At 39.2% G+C, this 20,982-nt stretch overlaps 1 long non-coding RNA gene across 1 annotated transcript in view; it reads right to left on the bottom strand.

The window, feature by feature from the left end:
* The window catches only part of LOC140847915 (uncharacterized), a 48,735-nt gene extending 35,435 nt beyond the window's left edge, over window positions 1-13,300 (bottom strand). Inside the window, exon 1 of the long non-coding RNA XR_012128191.1 lies at window positions 13,064-13,300. This is a non-coding gene — a long non-coding RNA (uncharacterized lncRNA). The remainder of the gene's footprint in view (window positions 1-13,063) is intronic.
* Window positions 13,301-20,982: the final 7,682 nt, after the last annotated feature.

Below are 20,982 nucleotides of genomic sequence, written 5' to 3'. Positions count from 1 at the left end.
CTCCGCCATTGTAAACAGTGCTGCAATAAACATAGGGATGCATATGTCTTCTTGAAACTGTGAGCCTGTTTTCTTAGGATAAATTCCTAGAAGCGGCATTCCTGGGTCAAATGATATTTCTTTTTTTAGTTTTTTTGAGGAACCTCCATACTGCTTTCCACAATGGTTGAACTAATATACATTCCCACCAGTGGTGTAGGTGGGTTCCCCTTTTTCCACATCCTCACCAGCATTTGTTGTTTGTCTTTTGGCTGTTGGCCATCCTAACTGGTGTGAGGTGATATCCCATTGTGGTTTTAATTTGCATTTCTCTGATGATTAGGGATATGGAGCATCTTTTCATGTGCCTGCTGGTCATCTGAATTTCTTAAAAAATCACACTCCTAAAGCTGTGTAAATCCTGTCTAATCTTAACCCCAAGGAAAGGGCTGAGTTAGCAGAAGTACTGTCTGAGGATAGACAAGTATTTTGTGCAAGTATTATCAAGTGGTGCAAAAAAAAGTGCCATGTCTCTTCATTTAAAGATTTAAGATTTAAATATTTATTTACTTTGTAATCGATAGTTGCTGGAGTCCAGGGGTGTGTGTGAAACCCAAAAGGATGAGACGGTGTCGGTGCATGGAGAGACAGGACACAGAGTCAGATGGAAGTGATCTCTCGACAAAGTGTCAATGACAGCTTTATTTATACCATTTTGCACAAGGATATGATTATTTTTTATTGTTCTGTTGATTAATTGGTATGGGCAGTTCATTAATAGGTATAGGCAAGCTTTCTTCTTTCTAATCTATTCATGGTTGGTCAAGTGTTAGGTGATCATTTTCTGTTCCTTGACCAAAACTTTTCCTAGCAACATGTACTCTTTCATGTTTTACATTTCTATGCAACACAGTTTCTAAGTAGTGCATGTGACCATAGGAGTGTGCAGTATGTAGCAGTGACTATGGAGTCTATCAGCTCAGGGTGAAATACAGGTCACCTACTGCCACAGTTGGCTGTGATTCTTTCCCACAAAAATAATCTTAGAGGCTGTAATAAATTTATAATCAATCTAAAATCATAAACTCATATCTTCATTATACACCCTTTTATAGGGCACAGTAAGCAGCAAACTAAATTTCCCCTTCTTATCTACATTTCTCTTTCTTCTGTGTGGATACCAAAATCTCCCTGACATATAATATACAGGTCTCCATGACTCCACTACTGCAGGGTCTAAACAAGTTTTTACATGGTGAACAATGCAAGGGCATTCATGTCATAGAAACTGTTTCTGTTTTAACTACAAATCTTAAACTATAAACAATCAAGTCAAATATCATGTATCATTATTCATTTGATTTTTATACTTTATATGTGAATCTCACATTTTCTCCTTTACATTTCTAATAAAATGTTGATGTAGGTAGATGGAAAGCATGATTTAGTGCTGTAAGATGGCAAGTGTAGATGATCAGGTCTGTGCCTATAGACTAGGTATCAATCCAAGCCAGACAAGGGCAACAAAACATCCACGGGTGTAGACAATTTCTCTCAAAACTGGGGGGGGGGGGTGTGGTTCTAAGCCTCACCTCTGTTGGCCCCCATTTTCTCACCTGATGGCCCCCCTGCGACTGTGCCTGTCTTAGGTTGTTCCTCCCTTGAGGAATCTTACCCGTCTCTGGCTAACCAGCCATCTTCCGGGGCCATACAGGGAGATGTAAAGCTGGTGACTGAGAGAGAAGTAATGTTCTTTGAAAATGTTAGCTTTTTACTTCTTTGCAGATTTATGCCCTGTGGCTTCCCGGCCCTGCACTTGTCTTGAGGTATCTTTACTTCTTGGAAAATTATGGTACTTGGTAATTTCACATATAAGGCATGAATTTTAGTAAATGGCTGTAATGACAAAGGAAGAAAAGTTGTACAAGTAGCAAATAGAAGAAAACATGAGAAGATGGATTAAGTGTCAGACAGGGTTATTCTATTCAGTAATCTCTCATAACTCTATTTCTCTAATTTTCCTATAAAACTCTTCATCACTAATTTCACTAGCATTGCAAATGAGGGAGGCATTCCCACTTAAGTGGAGATGGGGTAGTCAATGTTTGACTAACTAACTGCAGGTTTTGGTATTCTATGCCAAGATAGCCATCTGGCCCCTGCGTGTTCTATTCTTCAGGAGCACTGTCCTGAAAAGCTTTGGGGAAGTTTATGTTCTCCTCCTTTCCATGCTGCTTATCAAAGGTTAGCTTAGTCTTTGGCAAAAATGCGAGCAAAAGCAAAGCCAATAGTATAATGGAGAATAACAAAATCAAGGTGGTAATAGGGGGAGTCGGCTGCGAAGGCCCCTGCTTTGCAGGGGTCTTCCTCCAGCCTGAGCTTTGCTACACAGCTGGAGTAGCATGGCTCCCGCCATATAGTGACAGAAGACCTGATAACTGACATCACTGAACATGTATGGTTATATCTCTAAGGCAGGAAGAAATGTGAAGGTTGACAAGATTGTTTAAGTTGCCTTTATACAATAAAGAATAACCAGATAAAAACACAGTGAAAAGAATGTTTATTTTTTCTAATGGGATTTTTTCTACTTTAGTTATCATCTCATTATTCTCTTCAACAAGTGGTCTATGCCTGACTTATCAAGACATACTTGCTAAGAACATCAGAATGCCTTATCCACATGAAAAAAAGAAAATAATGGATACATATATAAGATCCATTTATGTACTTCTTGCCAAAAGAATTACCATTACCCTCAAAACCAATCTAGTTTTAAGATAAATTGGTAAGGGCAACTGATAAAACATCTCAAAAAAGTATTGTGTACTAAACTCACATTCTTTAATTTGGGTCTATGGCTTCCATATATCAATGACTCTTAAACTCATTTGCTATTACATCTCCCCTCAACCAGGATTCTGAAGTATAACTATCTAGGTCCTAGAAATAACCCTGAAGTAATTGAAATATCAAGTTAGCAACAACTCTCCAGCAATTTTAGTTTGTGGGAAGGTCACAGTCTTTCACCCAAGTCACTGAACAGTTTTTCTTCTGAAACAAAGTAGATGAGGAGGTACATGAACAAACTGTAAAATTGGCTAGTAGTTCTGTCATATGGTCCCACATAACCTTACATTTTAAAAGTGACTTCACACTTTTAACCAACCAAATCTAGTAGGGGAGTTACAGCTTTTAGTTCAAACTAGCTCTATAATCTTCACCAAATCACACAACTTTTTAAGGCTCTCAGTTCCTACCTATAAAATGACCAGATCAGATTGATTAAAATTTGTTTCCAACCTAAAAATCTATTATTTCATTTCCCTCAGACTTTTTCAAATCCCTTTCAAAAGTGATTAGGGCACTAAAGAGTAAAAGAATATGTGCTTGTCTTTTTCTGACAGCCCGCACAGCAAAGATTTCTGAGCTCTTCCAGCATGTTCATGATTTCCCTTGTAGCATGATGATTCCTAAAAGTTTATGACACTGTCTGTGGTAACAGCTTCCTTTTTCTGCTAACATTCTCCCTTTAGACTCGTGGTCCCAAAGATATTCTGCTTAGTCAAGATGAGTCTCATAACCCATAAAAAGTGTTAAGATTTTGATTTGTCTATATACCTTTATGGGAAACATCAAGACTTCTGGAAAGTAGTTTTGTACAGCTGGACAATAGCACATAGGATCTCCAGTCACCACATTTACTGAAAAATGTGACAAACTTAGAGGAAAAAATATGAGTTTTAGGTTATCAGTTGACCTTTAAGTAAATTCTGAAGCTGAAATTAATGTTTCTATTTTAAATAGCTGTGAAAGAATTTTTACATTGTATAAAACAACTCCCCCAAAATCTATGCCTTCATCTTCAGCTAAATGTAGTTACGGATAAAGCTGTAAATGGAGTTACGGATAAACTTGGGAGGCCTGAAATAAAAAAGACTAGTCAATGAAAATGTAGAAAATATAAATAGTATAATGCCTATGAATTTGGGTTTTTAGCATGTTAGTGGTTAATCTGGGCTAAACCACCTCCCCAATTTACTCCTCTCGACCCCAAGTTGTTAATATCAAAACCAGTTCCTCTGGTAGAAAACATTTCCTTCTAGTCCAAACTTACTATCTGAACAAATATTTAAATACCTTGATTTCTATGATCTCCAAAGTCAAAAGTACTGGACTCTATGTAATACTTATTGAGTTTCAAATTAATATTTCTTTATTAAATCTGTTAAAACAGCAAAAGTTTTAGTCACAAGACTATTGGTTCAGCAAAACAAGAAAAAAATGAATTAGTTCCAATTTCCCCCAATCCTTGTCTAAAGGGAGAAGGTTCTTCTCATAAGACATTGAATAGAGCCTTTCTTCTGAAACAAAGAGTATAGGGTACAGTGAACAAACTGTAAAGCTAACTACTTTGGTCATATGGTTCTCTGCAATGTTCTTACAGTTTAACAATTAGCAATTGTTGTTTGCAGCTTCTAATCTATTATAATCAGTAAAGACACAGTAGCTTCTGCCAGTAAAAGTCATGTGAGTCTAAGCATATTTCTAATTTTCAAACAGATTATCAGAACCTAATTCAGAAAGTTTAAAGGATAAAAGAAATTTCAAGAATTTTCCATTTTTATTAGTATAAAATTTAATTCCCATTAGGTATTAAGTACTTATTGAAGTATGTTTATATTTAAATATTTTATACTTCAGAATTGGTAAAGTTACCAGACTCACAAAAATTTACACAGAAAATATTTTAATACATACTATACACATACCTGAACAAATAAAAAAAATAATCTAATCTAGTCTACTGATAGGGGGAAAGCTAAATACTTCCAAATACAGTGCCTTAATTTGTCAAGTAATATTCCTGTAACAGTACTTGGATCAAATGGAGACTACAGATACCACCTACTCTACTCTATGTTAATGTATGGAAATCACCGGGCTGGCGAGGCTGCAGGGAAAATTATGAAGATGACAGCAAGTCCACCTACATTCACTTGCACTTTTTCCTCAGAAAGAACTGTCACCCCATCCCCCAATAAACCTCTATAATAAAGATAAATGTGGGGATTATGCCAAGTTGACCCCATGATTTGTTCTCCTCCTCAACACACATCTGATTTGACAAACATTTAGGTCTCCAAAGAGGGAGGTGAAAGTAAAATCATACTTGGGGTATTCATGGGCTCTGTGTCAAAGGTCCTTTAGCAGTATTGCAGCTGCTGCATTACGAAGAGTAAAGTGGACAGAGCACAGAGAACCACAAAATGATGGTATATCTGCTCTAAAAGGCATCTTTGAAAATCATCTCCTCCAAACTTTTAATTATACAAACATATTTCATACCATATTTGATTAACTTGTGATTTCCTAAGAGCACTCACTCATTTGTGGGAAAGACACACATACATACACAAACAAAAGGACAAGCAGGCATAAGTATTCAACCACAGAATGATAAATTCCATAAATCAGGTACTTTAATCAGTGCTTTAAATCAATACAATAAATAGTGAAATTAGGTTTAATATAAACCTATAATAAATCACTGGGTTTTCATATTTTTCTGAAAGGAAATAAATCAGGACAGAAATTACAATGCTATTGAAATCTATGAAATTACACGAGAGCCTTTCCGAGCAAATGAAATATGAGATTCAGTAATCTTAAAAATGAACCAGGATTAATTGCTTAGGTTTACTGAAACATCCTGAAAGTGTTCAACTTCATATTAAGTATAGGTTACTGTTGAAATGAATTTTTACTTTTCTTCTGTCACACAATGTATGTAGAAAGAGAGCTCTCAAGAGCTTCTTGAAACAAAAGGATTCAAAAAGATACTTGGAGGAGAAGGAGGGTAAAAGGGCCAGCAAGGGAACAAATGAGGATCCACTGGGCAGTGGCTGAAGATTTAGAAGAGCACATGTACTCTGTTTTTACTATCCTTGGGATGTGTACCAAACCGTTTCCGAACACAGAGGTGGGCCATGCTGCTGCTACAGACACAAAATTCTCTCTACTACTATATAAAAAGAGTGAGGTAGGATTTTTGAAGGGGAAAATGTAACATTTAGAATTCATACCTTAAGTATGGCTGGAGTATCAGGCAAACTTATAAACTTTCATATTTATATTCTGAGTAGTTTTGAAGTCTTCCAAAAGGATAATCCATATCCAGGAGGGGAAAAATAAATCATATTCAGCAAGCTCAGCTTATTCCAGTCTTTTCAGCAAACCAGATCTAAGCCCAACCTATGTTAAAAACCTGGATTCAAAGAAATAGACATTCATCTATTCTATTTGTTGAATCCCTCCCTGCCTCTGACCCGCAGATAATGGAAGAGACTCGAGATATCGAAGATCTGAAAGGACAAACCAGGGGACTCGAGGCTTAACTGTGCAAGAGTGGTGCTGAGAGTGCACCTCTCATATTTATTGATCAAATGGTTGTTAACAACAACAAAATTCTGTATAGGGGACTCAATACACAATCATTAATCAACCCTAAACCTTAACTCTCAACAGTCTCCAATCTTCTGTAGTATAACGAACAAGTTCTTACATGGTGAACAATGCAAGGGCAGTCATATCATAGAATCTTTTGGTTTTGATCACGCATCATGAACTATAAACAATCAAGTCAGATATAATTATTCATTTGATTTTTATACTTGATTTATATGCAAATCCCACAACTATTCTCTATTGTTCCTCACCTATACATTTCCATGTAATAGCTCCCCACTTACTGAGGACTGCTCATAATCTTCCTCTCTACCTAAACTTTTATTTTAAACCCTAGGAATCTCTCAACATCTACGTATTGTCCCATTGAGCTTCAGCAATGAAATATCCTCTGTTCTACTCCAGTCCTAAAACTCGTCCCTTTGTCATCACCCAGAACAACTCCACCTCAAAAAGGTAGAATCCAACACTGCACTCTCTGACCATACTTCCTCCTCTTATCTCTCTTGCCTTCCATTTCTAGGACACCTCGTAGAGATCTCCAGTCCTAGAATCCCAGCTCCCTCTCCTAGACTCACTTCCTTCCCCCTACTAGCTCTGCCATTAAGTAGCATAAGTTACATCTTCCACACCTGTAAAATGGGATAATATGTACACTTCGTATCTACTCATTAACTGAACAAGTATTTGAGCCCATTCTTTATGCCAGGCACTGGGAATACACAAATAAAAAAATACCTCCTTGCCCTCATGGAATTTACATTCTACAATCTTCTGTGACAACTACAGTTGTTGCGAGGATTAAATAGGTTAATATTTATACAGAATAATACACAGAACATAATATGCAACATTTGCTACAATGGATCATCTAAACTGCTCTAAATCAATACCTTAGCTTCCCTACACATCATTTTTCACTGTACCAGCCTGGTAAAACCTCAGTCCTTAGATGAATGCTACCTCCTGATCTCCATCACTCATTTAGGCTACAGAGGGCAACTAAAGAAATCACAACTGTACCAACCTGTTTCATTAACAATGCATAGTTTCTCTTCTCACTTTGATCCAATAGTGATCACTCATTACTTCACTTGTCCTTGGTTAGCACTTTCTGTCCTTTGTGGGACTTCCCTTCCTCTGCTTGACTCTGAAACACTGATGGTCCCCAACACGCTGTCTTCTGCTCTCTTTTTTCTCCTGAGCCCACATACACGCCCTATATGGTCCCATGGTTTCAGACACTGATTTTTCCAGCCCAGAGCCCGTCACATCCCACAGTATCAAATTCAAAAGGCCAACTGCCCTGTTAGACACCCTGCACTGGATATTTCACTACCATCTCAAACTCACAACATCCCAAACTGACTTCCTGAGCTTCTAAATTGATCCCTACAAATTCTCTCTTAGTTTGGTGTCATTACCTTCCATGCGGTCACCCCAGCTAGAACCCAGTTTGGAGTTAAGCTTGTTTACTTCTCCACTGACTACTTGCAAGCATCAAGTCCTACTGAATTTCTTACTTACCAACAACAAAGGTAAACAATCTGAAGTTTGTCCCTCTTCTCCATTTCTATGAACTGAGCCTCAATCTAAACCCTCATCAGCTCTCATTAAGTCCACTATCTTCCAAATGGCTTCCCTGCCTCAAATCTTTTTCCCTTCAAATTTATAATCCACAACAGCTACCAGAGTAATCTGTTAAACCTAACTACAATCAGATCAGGCTCCTGCTTAAAACTCTTTGATGGCTTCCCAAAACATAGAATCAGAGATGGAGTCTAAGTTCCTAAACATGGCATAAAGAACCCTCCACAATCTGCCTCCATACCTCTCCATCACTCTCTGCCCCTTATTTGCAATGTGCTTTTGCTCCTGTTCTCCTCTCGGTTGGTCCTCTGCTTCCATCCCCCTGTGCCCCTCACTTCGATTCTTACATACACATACACACACACCTTCTCTCTCTCTGATCCTTTAATGTTCAGTTTGGACATTATCTCTCCAGGTAATGCTTTCTTTGACCATTCTTTCCATTTCTCTATATTTTAGTGACTGTACTGTATTAACAGTATCTGTCTCTATGTCTCTATCCACCATTTGACCATGAGCTCCATATGTGCAAAACCAGTTTTTTCCACCATTGTATCCCTAGCAATTAGGAGTCCTACAACACATTAGGCAATCATTTAATGTTTGGACTATCATAGAATGGACTAACAGTTACCAAAGGGAAAGGGACTGGGGAGAGTGGGTGGGAAGGGAGGGAGGGAGAAGAGGAATAAGGGGCATTACGATACATTATACTATCTCATCTTCTACAAAGAATGTCATCGAGTACCAAATTGTAAAATTATACAAATCTGAAAATGAAAAGTAAGGTGATTTACTGTTCCTTTCGGAATGTTAACTGCTATTACTAAAACATTATCAGTGGGTCTTAAAGATTAGCTGCAGCTCCATCGACAAAAACCAAACATTAAATTGCTATAGTTTATCATACAAATGGTTTCCTGTGTGTACCAAAAGAATAAGTTAATAATTCATAAAATGAATCCCCCTGTTTTGACTTCTGAAAGAAAGATATGCTTGGTAGGGGAAGGGAGGAACAACTTGGAGACTTCAAGACACAGATAAAATAATGTAATCACCCGAGAGGACTCATTTGGCCCAATTTTGAAGTGGAAAAAGTTCAGATTCTTACGGTCCTCACACTAACACACACAAGTGAAATACATAGTAACACAGCAATTTTGCATTATTTTCAAAAATATAATCAAGAAATACTTATTTTCTGTGAAACACTTTATGAAGGTTATACCACAATATCTACCACAGTATACTTTACTCTCCTGTGCTGTTGAGATGGATTAATCCAGAACAACTTAAAATACCATATATTACATGACCTAGTCTCCCTAGCAGAGAAGTGGGTGGGACCTGTCATAATTACCCAGAATTCTTCGTTAACATCCCAAATTATCTGATGGTCAAAGCTGTAAACTGCTATACATTTATACATATTCTTAAAAAATAAATGTCTTTATTCAGCTGCAAGAGCTTTTCTTATTTAAAAGTAACATACATGAAATAAGCCAGGTGGAGAAAGACAAGCACCAAATGATTTCACTCATCTGTGGACCATAAGAAGAAAGCAAAAAAATGAAGGAACAAAACAGCAGCAGACTCACAGAACCCAAGAATGGACTAACAGTTACCAAAGGGAAAGGGACTGGGGAGAGTGGGTGGGAAGGGAGGGAGGGAGAAGAGGAATAAGGGGCATTACGATTAGCACACATAACGTAGGGTGGTGCATGAGGAAGGCAGCATAACACAGAGAAGACAACCCAGTGACTCCATAACATCTTACTATGTTGACGGACAGTGACTGTAATGGGGTATGTGGTGGGGACTTGATAATGGGCAGAATCTAGTAGCCACAATGTTGCTCATGTAATTCTATATTAATGATACCAAAATTTTTAAGAAGTGCAAAAACAACCACAAAACAAACAAAACAAGTAACATACCTACTTATTAGTCTTACAAAAGAAAAACAGGCCACTCAAGTAAATTAAGGACGGAATACTGTCTCTTTGAAGGATCTCTGAAAGTAAATTAGGCCATATACATAGTTTCAGCTCTAAAGTAAAAATCAGTAACAGTCCTCTGTTTTGCCTGATAAAACCAAGTGCCACTGAAAGTTAAACTACTTGAAGTAGCTAATAAAACAACAGCTGAAATTATCTTAGAGACATTTATCATGAGCATACAGCTACAGGATAAAACCTCTCAAGAACCTCTAAAGTACAGGTTCTAAGTGGGAATAGGGTTAGGCGTTGACCCATACATAGAAAGACTTTCATGTAGTTGTAAAACTGTAGAATTTATATGGAAATTTCTGTAAGCTAACATCAGAGTCTCAAAAGAATGTGGTCCTCAGGGGATGAAGAACAACTGCTCTGAAGGATCTAAGTCTTCTCTCTTTACCCCTGGTGCCTACTCTTAAATAGTACTACTACCTTCTTCATAAATCACTTAAAATTATCCAACATTCTCCTCACAGTCTATAGAATTTCCCCAAAGTGTCATGTCAACATCCCTGAATCAAAGATTGCTTTCCAAAACTTCTACTTGCTACTGTTAAACTTTGACTTTATTTTATGATTCTATCAATTCACCTTTGGAAAAAGAGGTCACTGTGACCATTTGTGCATTTATGATAAAGTAAACCATGAAATATTGCAGTTAGTAGCAATGACCTAGATGTACATACATGACCAGATCTCAAAGAATGCTGAGTGAACAAAGTAAAATATATAGCAAAATGGCAGCTTTGCAGATGCAAAACACACAAAAGAACTAGATAATTTTACAAGGACAGAGACATAACCAAGAACATATATAAAACACATTAGATGGGGTACAAGTGAGGATTGGGATGGGCAGAGTGAATGGCAGTTGAGAATGGGAAAAGTAAAAATTGTAATCCAAATAGGAATATGCCTATAAGCAATACTCTCTACAACTCAAATATTTTGTTAGTCACACCAACTACTAAATTTTTATACAATTTTGGCAAGTGGTTAGAAATACTTCTACCTGAAATGACTAAGCATTCTAAACATCTTGGTCTGAACTATGATAAATTTGAAAATTCATGGCATCCAGTTCTCAGCTGTTACAAACAGTCTAATAAGAGGAATACTGAGCTCCGAGTATGAAAAGCTATAACCTAGTACTTACTATATATACTAAGTAGTACTAGCACTTGAGCAGTCCTTTTATGTCTTCAATCTGTTTTCTTATCTGCAAAAATGGATTTGGCTTATTCTCCAAATTCTTACAGCTCCAAAATTATTTCATTAATTTTCTTAATCAATATTTATTAATATGCAATTACTTTCTCTCCTCCAACTATCCCCCCAGCAACCCCCACAAAAAAAAGAAGCAAAAAGCAAGAGTATCAAAAGAGGGCTAAAAAAGAAATGAAGGAATAGGAACTTAGTTCCTACAGGAAGCATTATCGGGACATCAGTTTTGACAAGAAACTTCAGTATGGTATGAGCATGTCTAGATTTTAACCTTGATGGAGGTTAAAAAACGAATGTTTATTACATCAGTAATAGCAACTTTATTACAAAACTAATTCCGACTTAGTTTTTTAGGGTGGAAAGGAGAAAAGATTAAAGAGAAACAGTGATTTTGTACAGCCTTTTCAAGATCTAAGGCAGAGTAAGTTTATCCTGAGCCCAAGTTAGCACCATCTATTCTTTGAAGAGTATCACTGTGCCCTGTCCCACACGTGACTATGACTCCTCCTCAAAGCCATGTGAAAGCCTCTTAAGCAGCTTCTAACTTGAAAGACCCTAAATTTGAGCTTATCTGTATCAGTTTTCAGATAAAAAGGGACGGACCTCTGAGGATGCCTTCCATATTAAAAATGTAAGATTCCAAGAGAATCATGAATTTTCTAATCAAAACTCTTCACACTGAGCATTTAACAAAAAACCCAAACATTCAATTAGAATGTAGACTGAATAGATATAAAGATCTTAGATTAGGAAAATTAGGATATATTGTCCATTGATGACCACGAATAGTAACTGAGCTATCTAAATAACAACAGTATCACATTTTACAAAAAGAAATTTGAAACTGGATTATTTAAGATATCTAAAAACCAAAATTGGAATAAACTTATCTGAAAATTTGAAATTAGAATACTTTAAAAGAGAAAGATCTTTGAACAGTCTTAGAATACAGCAATAAAAATAAGAAATTGACCTAATTCCCACGTTTATCTTCCATTCACATTTAATTTTAAGTATGGATGGGGAAAGAGGGAGGAGAGAGGGAATTAAGTGGTCACAAGCATCTGTAACTAGTAATTCCAGCACACATGTAGTTGGTACTGCAAAACAGACGTTGAAGCTTTTCCCACGCCTCCATACTCTACAGTCTCCTACCAATAGCTACAGTTCCTAACTGACACTCGGCCGGGACCCGCGCACACGCGCGCACGGACGAAACGCAGCCCGCAATCCGCCGCCACACGCCGCGCGCCCGCAGCCCCGGCAGGCCCAAGACGCGGGGCCGAGTGACAGCGACCACGACGGCCGGGGCCGCGGCGCGCGGCAAGCACTTTGCAGGGTCCGCGCCAGCACAAGTTACTTCCCCGGCTCCCGGGGGCCTCCGCGCTGAGGGAGGCTAACACGGACGGGGATGAGGAGACGAGGAGGCGCCGAGGGGCAGCAGAGTGGGGAAACGCGCGGAGAGAAGCAACAAGCCGCTCCACCCAGACCAGAAAACTGGCCGGCCGCGTCCCAGCCGCCCGCCCAGCGCCGGGGATGCGGCGGCGGCGGCGAACCGTCCCGGGGGTGGGGGGGGTCGGCAGCGGCGGCAGGAGCGGCCGGCGGGAGAGAAACCAGGTAAGAGACTTAACGGGTCAGGACGAGCGGAGGGGCCGCGGCGCGGGTCGGGCAGCTGCGGCGGCGGAGGCGGGCAGAGAGCGCTACGACCCACTTGGCCGTCCCGGCTCCGGCCGCCTCGCCCCCATGACCCCCGGGTCGCCCCGGCTGCCGGACTCCGCCGCTACCCGGTCCCTCCCGCTACTCACCGTTACTGCGCCGCGGGCTCGCCTGCAGTCTGCGCTCACACCTGGGGGAATCCGTCTGCTCCTCCTGCGGCCGCCCGAATGTTCGAGCCACTTCCTCCGCTTCTCTCCGCACCAACCCTGTCTAATGACACTCACGGCTTTACGGCACCACCTTCCTTACACCCAGAGCCGCTCGCTCTATGGCGGAACCTTGTTGCTAGGGAGAGGGTGGTTTGAACCAACCATAAAACATTACTGAGGAAGCGTGGATGGGGAGGGTGGGAGAAGGGAATTAAAGGGCAACACGATTAACACAACATAATGTAGGGCGGTCACGGGGAAGACAGCATAGCACAGAGAAGACAAGTAGTGACACTGCAGCATCTAACTACTCTGATGGACAGTGACTGTAAAGGGGTGTGTGTGTGTGTGTTGCGGGGACTTGATAACATGGGTGAATGTAGTAACCGCAATGTTGCTTATGTGAATCCTTCATAACATTGTTATTAATAACAAACATTTTTTTAATTCCTGAGAAAAATTAAAGAAGAATAAATGAAGAGAGGTGGCATGTTCAGGGATTCCAAAATTCAACTGAATTTCGGTTCTCCCTAGATCAGCTGTAGATTCAACATAATCCCCATCATAAGCCTGCAGCCTTTTTTATTATTATTATTCAGGTGTCACTGATATACACTCTTATGAAGGTTTCACATGAAAAACGTAGTTTCAACATTCACCCATACTATCAAGTCCTCCTCATACCCCATTGCAGTCACTGTCCATCAGTGTAGTAAGATGCCACAGTCACTACTTGTCTTCTCTGTGCTACACTGTCTTCCCCATGATCCCCCCACACCATGTGTACTAATCATAATACCCCTCAGTCCCCTTCTTCCTCCCCTGAGGTGTACCGGACCTCTGCTTCTTTCCATAGTTGTGACCATATCCAACAGGTTGGCGTGTCCGTTCAAGCTGCTGCCAAAGAACCCATCCATAACCATCTTCGGTTACATGAACATCTAGTTCACAGGGCCTTGGTGAGTCCATTACATTCAAGTTCTGTACGACCTTGACTGCCCACTTGGCAGCACTAAAAGCAGCTGCATGTGTCTCATCCCAGTCCCACCTGATGTCCTTCCGTACCAACTGGTATAAGGGCCTCAGAATTTGCACCAAGTGCTGGATAAACCCTTTCCAGTAGCCCAAAAGACCCCAAAACTCTTGTAATATTGCCACAGTTCTAACAAGATTCTATTGGGCTGCCCATTGAATTTTTCTTTCAGGTCCTGGAGACCTTCACAGGGCCTTGTGCACTTCTCCTTTCAGTCGTAGCCCATACTTTGCTCCATGCCCTTATTGTTTCAACCTCCCGCACATCTGCTAAAGTACAAGTAGCCTCACTTATGGGTTGCCCTAGGTGGGGGGCATTTCCTAGTTCATGTTGTATGTCAACTGAATCCTCAAAAGTATGACAATAGCACATTAACTGTGTTTATACTCAGGTTAAATAAAATTATTAGCCTGTGAAGTATAGCAGTTTTAGTTGCAAGTTTTATGCAGAATAGCCTAAAAAAGAAAGGAAAAGGCTTTTATTAGAACCTGTTGTGTTATTGATGAGAACGTAAGAGCGATGGGCCTGCCAATATTTCTGGAAAGCAGCAACTGTATTCTACAAAACATTGATGGGCTAAACAAGCTATTAATAACAGTTGCTTTTAACACTTTAAATGGTCAGGCTGTGTTGCCTAACCACAAGGACAAGTAGGTCATCACTCTCAAACATTATGCAATATAAGAAACATAAATGAGACCTCTGTGCAGAGAAAAAACCCACAGCTATGGCTCTAGAGTTCTTTTGCTATTCAACTTTAACAGAAAGCATCCCACTTAAAGTTATAAACATGTGTAACCCTTTTTTACTAAAAGATTTATCACCACTTATTTAATTATCTACCTAAGGCTGAACAAGGTATTATTAGTCCTACTGTCCAGCTCCAGCCCTAAAATACACAACCTAATATCTGGAACCAAAATTAAGAAAAACATTGTCTCTTTGTTATTCTTACACTGTGAGATGAATAAATTTCTGCCCCCCTACAAACCTGCAGAGTGTCCATCTCTCTGGGTTTATGAACACCTAACCAATCATTCATAAGTTGCCGAACCACATTCAGTAAATACATGGGGAAATATCTAGATTTTTAATCAGATGAAGAAGGCCTTGTTCATTGGCCGCCTGTCTTTCAAGTCAATGACTTTCAATGCACTCTTCTTCCTGGTAGTCACTGGACTGCGAGCATTAACCTCACTTAGGATAAATTTTAAAAAAGAAAATCTAGAATCAGATATTTAAAAAATAAAAACAGAAATGGAAGGGAAAAGATTTCATAAATGAAGAATAAATGATTAGGAGTCCAAGGAAAATATATTTGAATGAAAATTTAATAAGAAATACTGAGTAAAACCAAGAAAACTGAAGGAATAAAAACAAAGTAGGTACAATAGCAAAGAGAGAGAGAGAAAGGAACTGAAACAGAAGATAAGCAAAGAAAGATTATACATATACCAGAATTTAAATATATAATTAGAATCCTTGAAGAAAACAAAACAATGGAACAGAACCAATACCACAATCCAAGAAAATTATTGCTAGAAATGAGAAAAGTTAAGTGTACATATGAAGAAACCTAGAAAAATTAGCCAGAAATGATCAACCTTGAGAATTATCCTAGTAAAACTCGAACAATGGAAAATATGTCAATGCTTCAAGGCAAAAAAATGAGGGTAAGAAAATAGCCTTGCACCAGAGATATCGAGAGCAGAATAATATTTTCAAGAAAGTCAAGGAAAAAAAAAACTGTAAGCCAAGGATTTTGCATCCAGTCAAGCTGTCATTCAAGGGGCCAGACTATAGAAAAACTTCTTAGAATGTGCAAGATCTGTGCCTGTACTGTACACCTGAGCCTTTCTTGAGGAATATACAGGTGGATGAGTTTTATGCAAATGGGAGATCAATGGGGAAATATCAGCAAAAGAACTAATGACAAATATCTAACATATTTAATTTTAGATTTGATGTGAAAACAAGATGACAGCATGAGTGGAAGAACAGTATATAAACATTGCATATTTAAAGTAGCAAGAATGAAAAAAGAATAAATGGGAAGAAAAGGAAAGTAAAATAGGATTGTTTCCTGTAATAAAGGTAACAACAGTGTCAAAGGATGTCAGTTAAAAGGTTATGTATGGGAGGGGAGGAGCCAAGATGGCAGCATGAGTAGGACAGAAGAAATCTCCTCCCAAAAACATATATATTTTTGAAAATACAAAAAATTCAACTATTCCTAAAAGAGAGACCAGAAGATACAGGACAACAGCCAGGCTACATCTACACATGTGAGAACTCAGCACCTCATGAAGGGAGTAAGATACAAGCTGCGGCCCGGCAGGACCTAAGTGCCCCTCACTCCAGCTCCCGGCAGGAGGAGAGGAGTTGGAGCAGGGAGGGAGAGGGAGTCCAGGGCTGCTAAATACCCAGCCCCAGCCATCCGCACCAGAGCGCAGACACACAGTGCGTAGGTTGCTGGATACTAGGGGAACAAGACAGTAAAACCTGCGAGCAGGTCCCCGCAGCTGGGGCACCTCAGAAAAAAGAAAAACGAATGCTTTTTGAAAGTCTTAAAGGGACAGGGACCTCACAGCTGGACGGCAGCATCCCAGCACAGTCAGACCAGCAGCTGGGAATCCCGGGGAACTCCAGGTGCCCTAACACCCTGGGCGGCAGCACAGCTCTTAGGCCCCTGATGGCGATAAACAGCCTTCTGACCATTCCTCTCTGGCGCGGCACCACCAGAGCGGAGCAGCAGCCTGAAGGCAGCCATGCCCACAGCAACCACAGAGCTTACTCAACAGTGGCCGGGAAAGAATCAGACCCCATCTGTATGCAGCTGCCCAGCACAAGCCGCTAAGGGTTGCCATTCTCCCAGGAAAGGAAGGCCAGGAGCAAGTGTAAAGGGACTCAGTTTTCCCAGCCCACACACGCACCAACTGCCTACGACAACCTCCATTGCCATGAAAAGGCAGAAGAATTTGATATAGACCAGACTAACCCAGACATCCTCCCGTGAGAGGGAATCAGAGGAGATACACTAAGCCACTTTTCCTGAAAAAGTATTCAAAATAAAGGTCATAACCATGCTGATGGAGCAGCAGAGAAATATGCAAGAGTTAAGGAGGGAGAATACAGAAATAAAACAATCTCTGGAAGGACGTAAAAGCAGAATGGACAAGGTGCAAGAGGCCATTAATGGAATAGAAATCAGAGAACAGGAATGCAGACAAGCTGATGCAGACACAGATAAAAGGATCTCCAGGAATGAAAGAACATTAAGAGAACTTGGTGTCTCCAATCCAAACGGAACAATATCCACATTATAGGGGTACCAGAAGAAGAAGAGAGAGAGAAAGGGATAGAGAGTGTCTTTGAAGAAATTATTGCTGAAACTTCCCCAAACTGGGGGAAGAAATAGCGTCTCAGACCACAGAAGCACAAAGAACTCCCAACACAAGGGACCCAAGGATGACAACACCAAGACACATAATAATTAAAATGGCAAAAATCAAAGACAGGGACAGAGTATTAAAGGCAGCAAAAGAGAGAAAAAAGGTCACCTACAAAGGAACATCCATCAGGTTATCATCAGATTTAACAGAAACATAACAGGACAGAAGAGAATGGCATACTCTAATGCAATGAAACAGAAGGGCCTTGAACAAAGGATACTGTGTACAGCACAATTTTCATTTAAATATGAAGGAGCAATTAAATAATCCACAGACAGGTAAAAGTTGAGGGAATTTGCCTCCCGCAAACTACCTCTACAAGGTATTTTAGAGGGACTGCTCTAGATGGAAGCACTCCTAAGGCTAAATAGATGTCACTACAGAAAATAAAATCACAGCAAACAAAGTGGAACAATCAAATACTAACTAAAGGCAAAAAATGAAATCAACTACTCACAAAAGCAGTGAAAGGAAACTTAAAACAGCACACACACACACACAAACAAACAAAAAAAAAAAACCACCTAACGTACAAAGAATGAAGGAGGAGGAATAAGGGAGACATACAAAAAGAGACTCAGAAATAAAGAATCATCAGATGGTGTTTATAATAGCTCAATAAGTGAGTGAAGTAAGACACTAAGATAGTAAAGAACTAACCTTGAACCTTTGGTAACCATGAACCTAAAGCCTGCAATGGCAAAAAGTACATATCTTTCAATAATCACCCTAAAGGTAAATGGACAGAATGCACCAATCAAAAGACACAGAGTAAGAGAATGGATAAAAAAGCAAGACCCATCTATATGCTGCTTACAAGAGACTCACCTCAAATGCAAAGACATGCACAGACTAAAAGTCAAGGGATGGAAAAAGATATTTCATGTAAACAACATGGAGAAAAAAACAGGTGTTGCAGTACTAGTATCAGAAAAAACAGACTTCAAACAAAGAAAGTCACAAGAGATAAAGAAGGACATTATATAATGATAAAGGTGTCAATCCAACAAGAGGATATAACCATTATAAATATATATGCACCCAATACAGGAGCAACAACATATGTGAAACAAATACTAACAGAATTAAAGGAGGAAATAGAATGCAATGCATTCATTTTAGGAGACTTCAACACACAACTCACTCCAAAGGACAGATCCAGCAGACTGAAAATAAGTAAGGACACAGAGGCACTAAACAACACACTAGAACAGATGGATCTAATAGACATCTATAGAACTCTATACCCAAAAGCAACAGGATGCACATTCTTCTCAAGTGCACTTGGAACATTCTCCAGAATAGACCATATACTAGGCCACAAAAAGAGCCTCAGTAAATTCAAAAAGATTGACATTCTATCAACCAACATCTCACATCACAAAGGTATAAAACTAGAAATAAATTGTACAAAAAAGGAAAAAGGCTCATAAACACATGGAGGCTTAACAACATGCTCCGAAATAATCAATGGATCGATGAACAAACCAAATAGAGATCAAGCAGTAGATGGAAACAAATGAGAACAACAATACAAAGCCCCAACTTCTCTGGGATACAGCAAAAGCAGTCTTAAGAGGACAGTATATAGCAATCCAGGCATATTTAAAGAAGGAAGATCAATCCCAAATGAATAGTCTAAAGACACAATTATCAAAATTGGAAAAAGAAGAACAAATGAGGCCTAAAGTTGGCAGAAGGAGGGCCATAATAAAGACCAGAGAAGAAATAAATAAAATTGAGAAGAATAAAACAATAGAAAAAAATCAGTGAAACCAAGAGTAGGTTCTTTGAGAAAATAAACAAAATAGATAAGCCCCTAGCCAGACTTATTAAGAGAAAAAGAGAATCAACACACATCAACAGAATCAGAAACGAGAAAGGAAAAATCACAATGGACCCCACAGAAATACAAAGAATTATTAGAGAACACTATGAAAACCTATATGCTACCAAGCTAGAAAACCTAGAAGAAATGGACAACTTCCTAGAAAAATACAACCATCCAAGACTGACCAAGGAAGAAACACAAAATCTAAACACACCAATTACCGGCGAAGAAATTGAATCGGTAATCAAAAAACTACCCAAGAACAAAACTGCCGGGCCAGATGGATTTACTGCAAAGTTTTATCAGACATACAGAGAAGACATAATACCATTCTCCTTAAGTTTTCCAAAAAATAGAAGAAGAGGGAATACTTCCAGACACATTCTATGAAGCCAGCATCACCCTAATACCAAAACCAGGCAAAGACTCCACTAAAGAAGAAAAGTACTGACCAATATCACTGATGAACATAGATGCAAAAATACTCAACAAAATATTAGCAAACTGAATTCAAGAGGATCATATACCATGATCAAGTTGGATTCATCTCAGGGATGCAAGAATGGTACAACATTCAAAAATCCATCAACATCTTCCACCACATAAACAAAAAGGACAAAAATCACATGATCATCTCCATAGACACTGTAAAAGCATTTGAAAAAATTCAACATCCATTCATGATAAAAACTCTCAACAAAATGGGTATAGAGGGCAACTGCCTCAACATAATAAAGGCCATATATGATAAACCCACAGCCAACATCATACTGAACAGCGAGAAGCTGAAAGCTTTTCCTCTGAGATCAGAAACAAGACAGGGATGTGCACTCCCCCACTGTTATTCCACTTGTACTGGAGGTCCTAGCCATGGCAAATAGACAAAACAAAGAAATAAGGAATCTAGATTGGTAAAGAAGAAGTCAAACTGTCACTACTTGCAGATGACATGATGTTGTACATAAAATACCTGAAAGACTCCATTCCAAAACTACTAGAACTGATATCAGAATACAGCAAAGTTGCTGGATACAAAATTAGCACAAAGAAATCTGAGACCTTCCTATACAGTAACAATGAACTAATAGAAAGAGAAAACAGGAAAACAATTCCATTCACAATTGCATCAAAAAGAATAAAATTCCTAGGAATAAACCTAACCAAGGAAGTAAAAGACCTATAGCCTGAAAACTGCAAGGCATTCTTAAGAGAAATTAAAGAGGACACTAACAATGGAAACTCATTCCCATGCTCCAGCCTAGGAAATTATTATTGTCAAAATGGCCATCCAGCCTAAAGCAATCTACAGATTGAATGCAATCCCTATCAAATTACCAACAGCATTCTTCAACGAACTGGAACATATAGTTCTAAAATTCATATGGAACCACCAAAGATCCCGAATAGCCAAAGCAATGCTGACAAGCAAGAATAAAGTGGGAGGAATCTCGCTCCCCAACTTCAAGCTCTACTACAAAGTCACAGTAATCAAGACAATTTGGTACCAGCATAAGAACAGAGCCACAGCCCAGTGGAACAGAAA

Source organism: Manis javanica, chromosome 2 (assembly GCF_040802235.1).
Source record: "Manis javanica isolate MJ-LG chromosome 2, MJ_LKY, whole genome shotgun sequence".
NCBI classification, from domain to species: Eukaryota; Metazoa; Chordata; class Mammalia; order Pholidota; family Manidae; genus Manis; species Manis javanica.
Note: the sequence above shows the minus strand (reverse complement) of the source record. Positions and strands in the feature narration are given on the sequence as shown.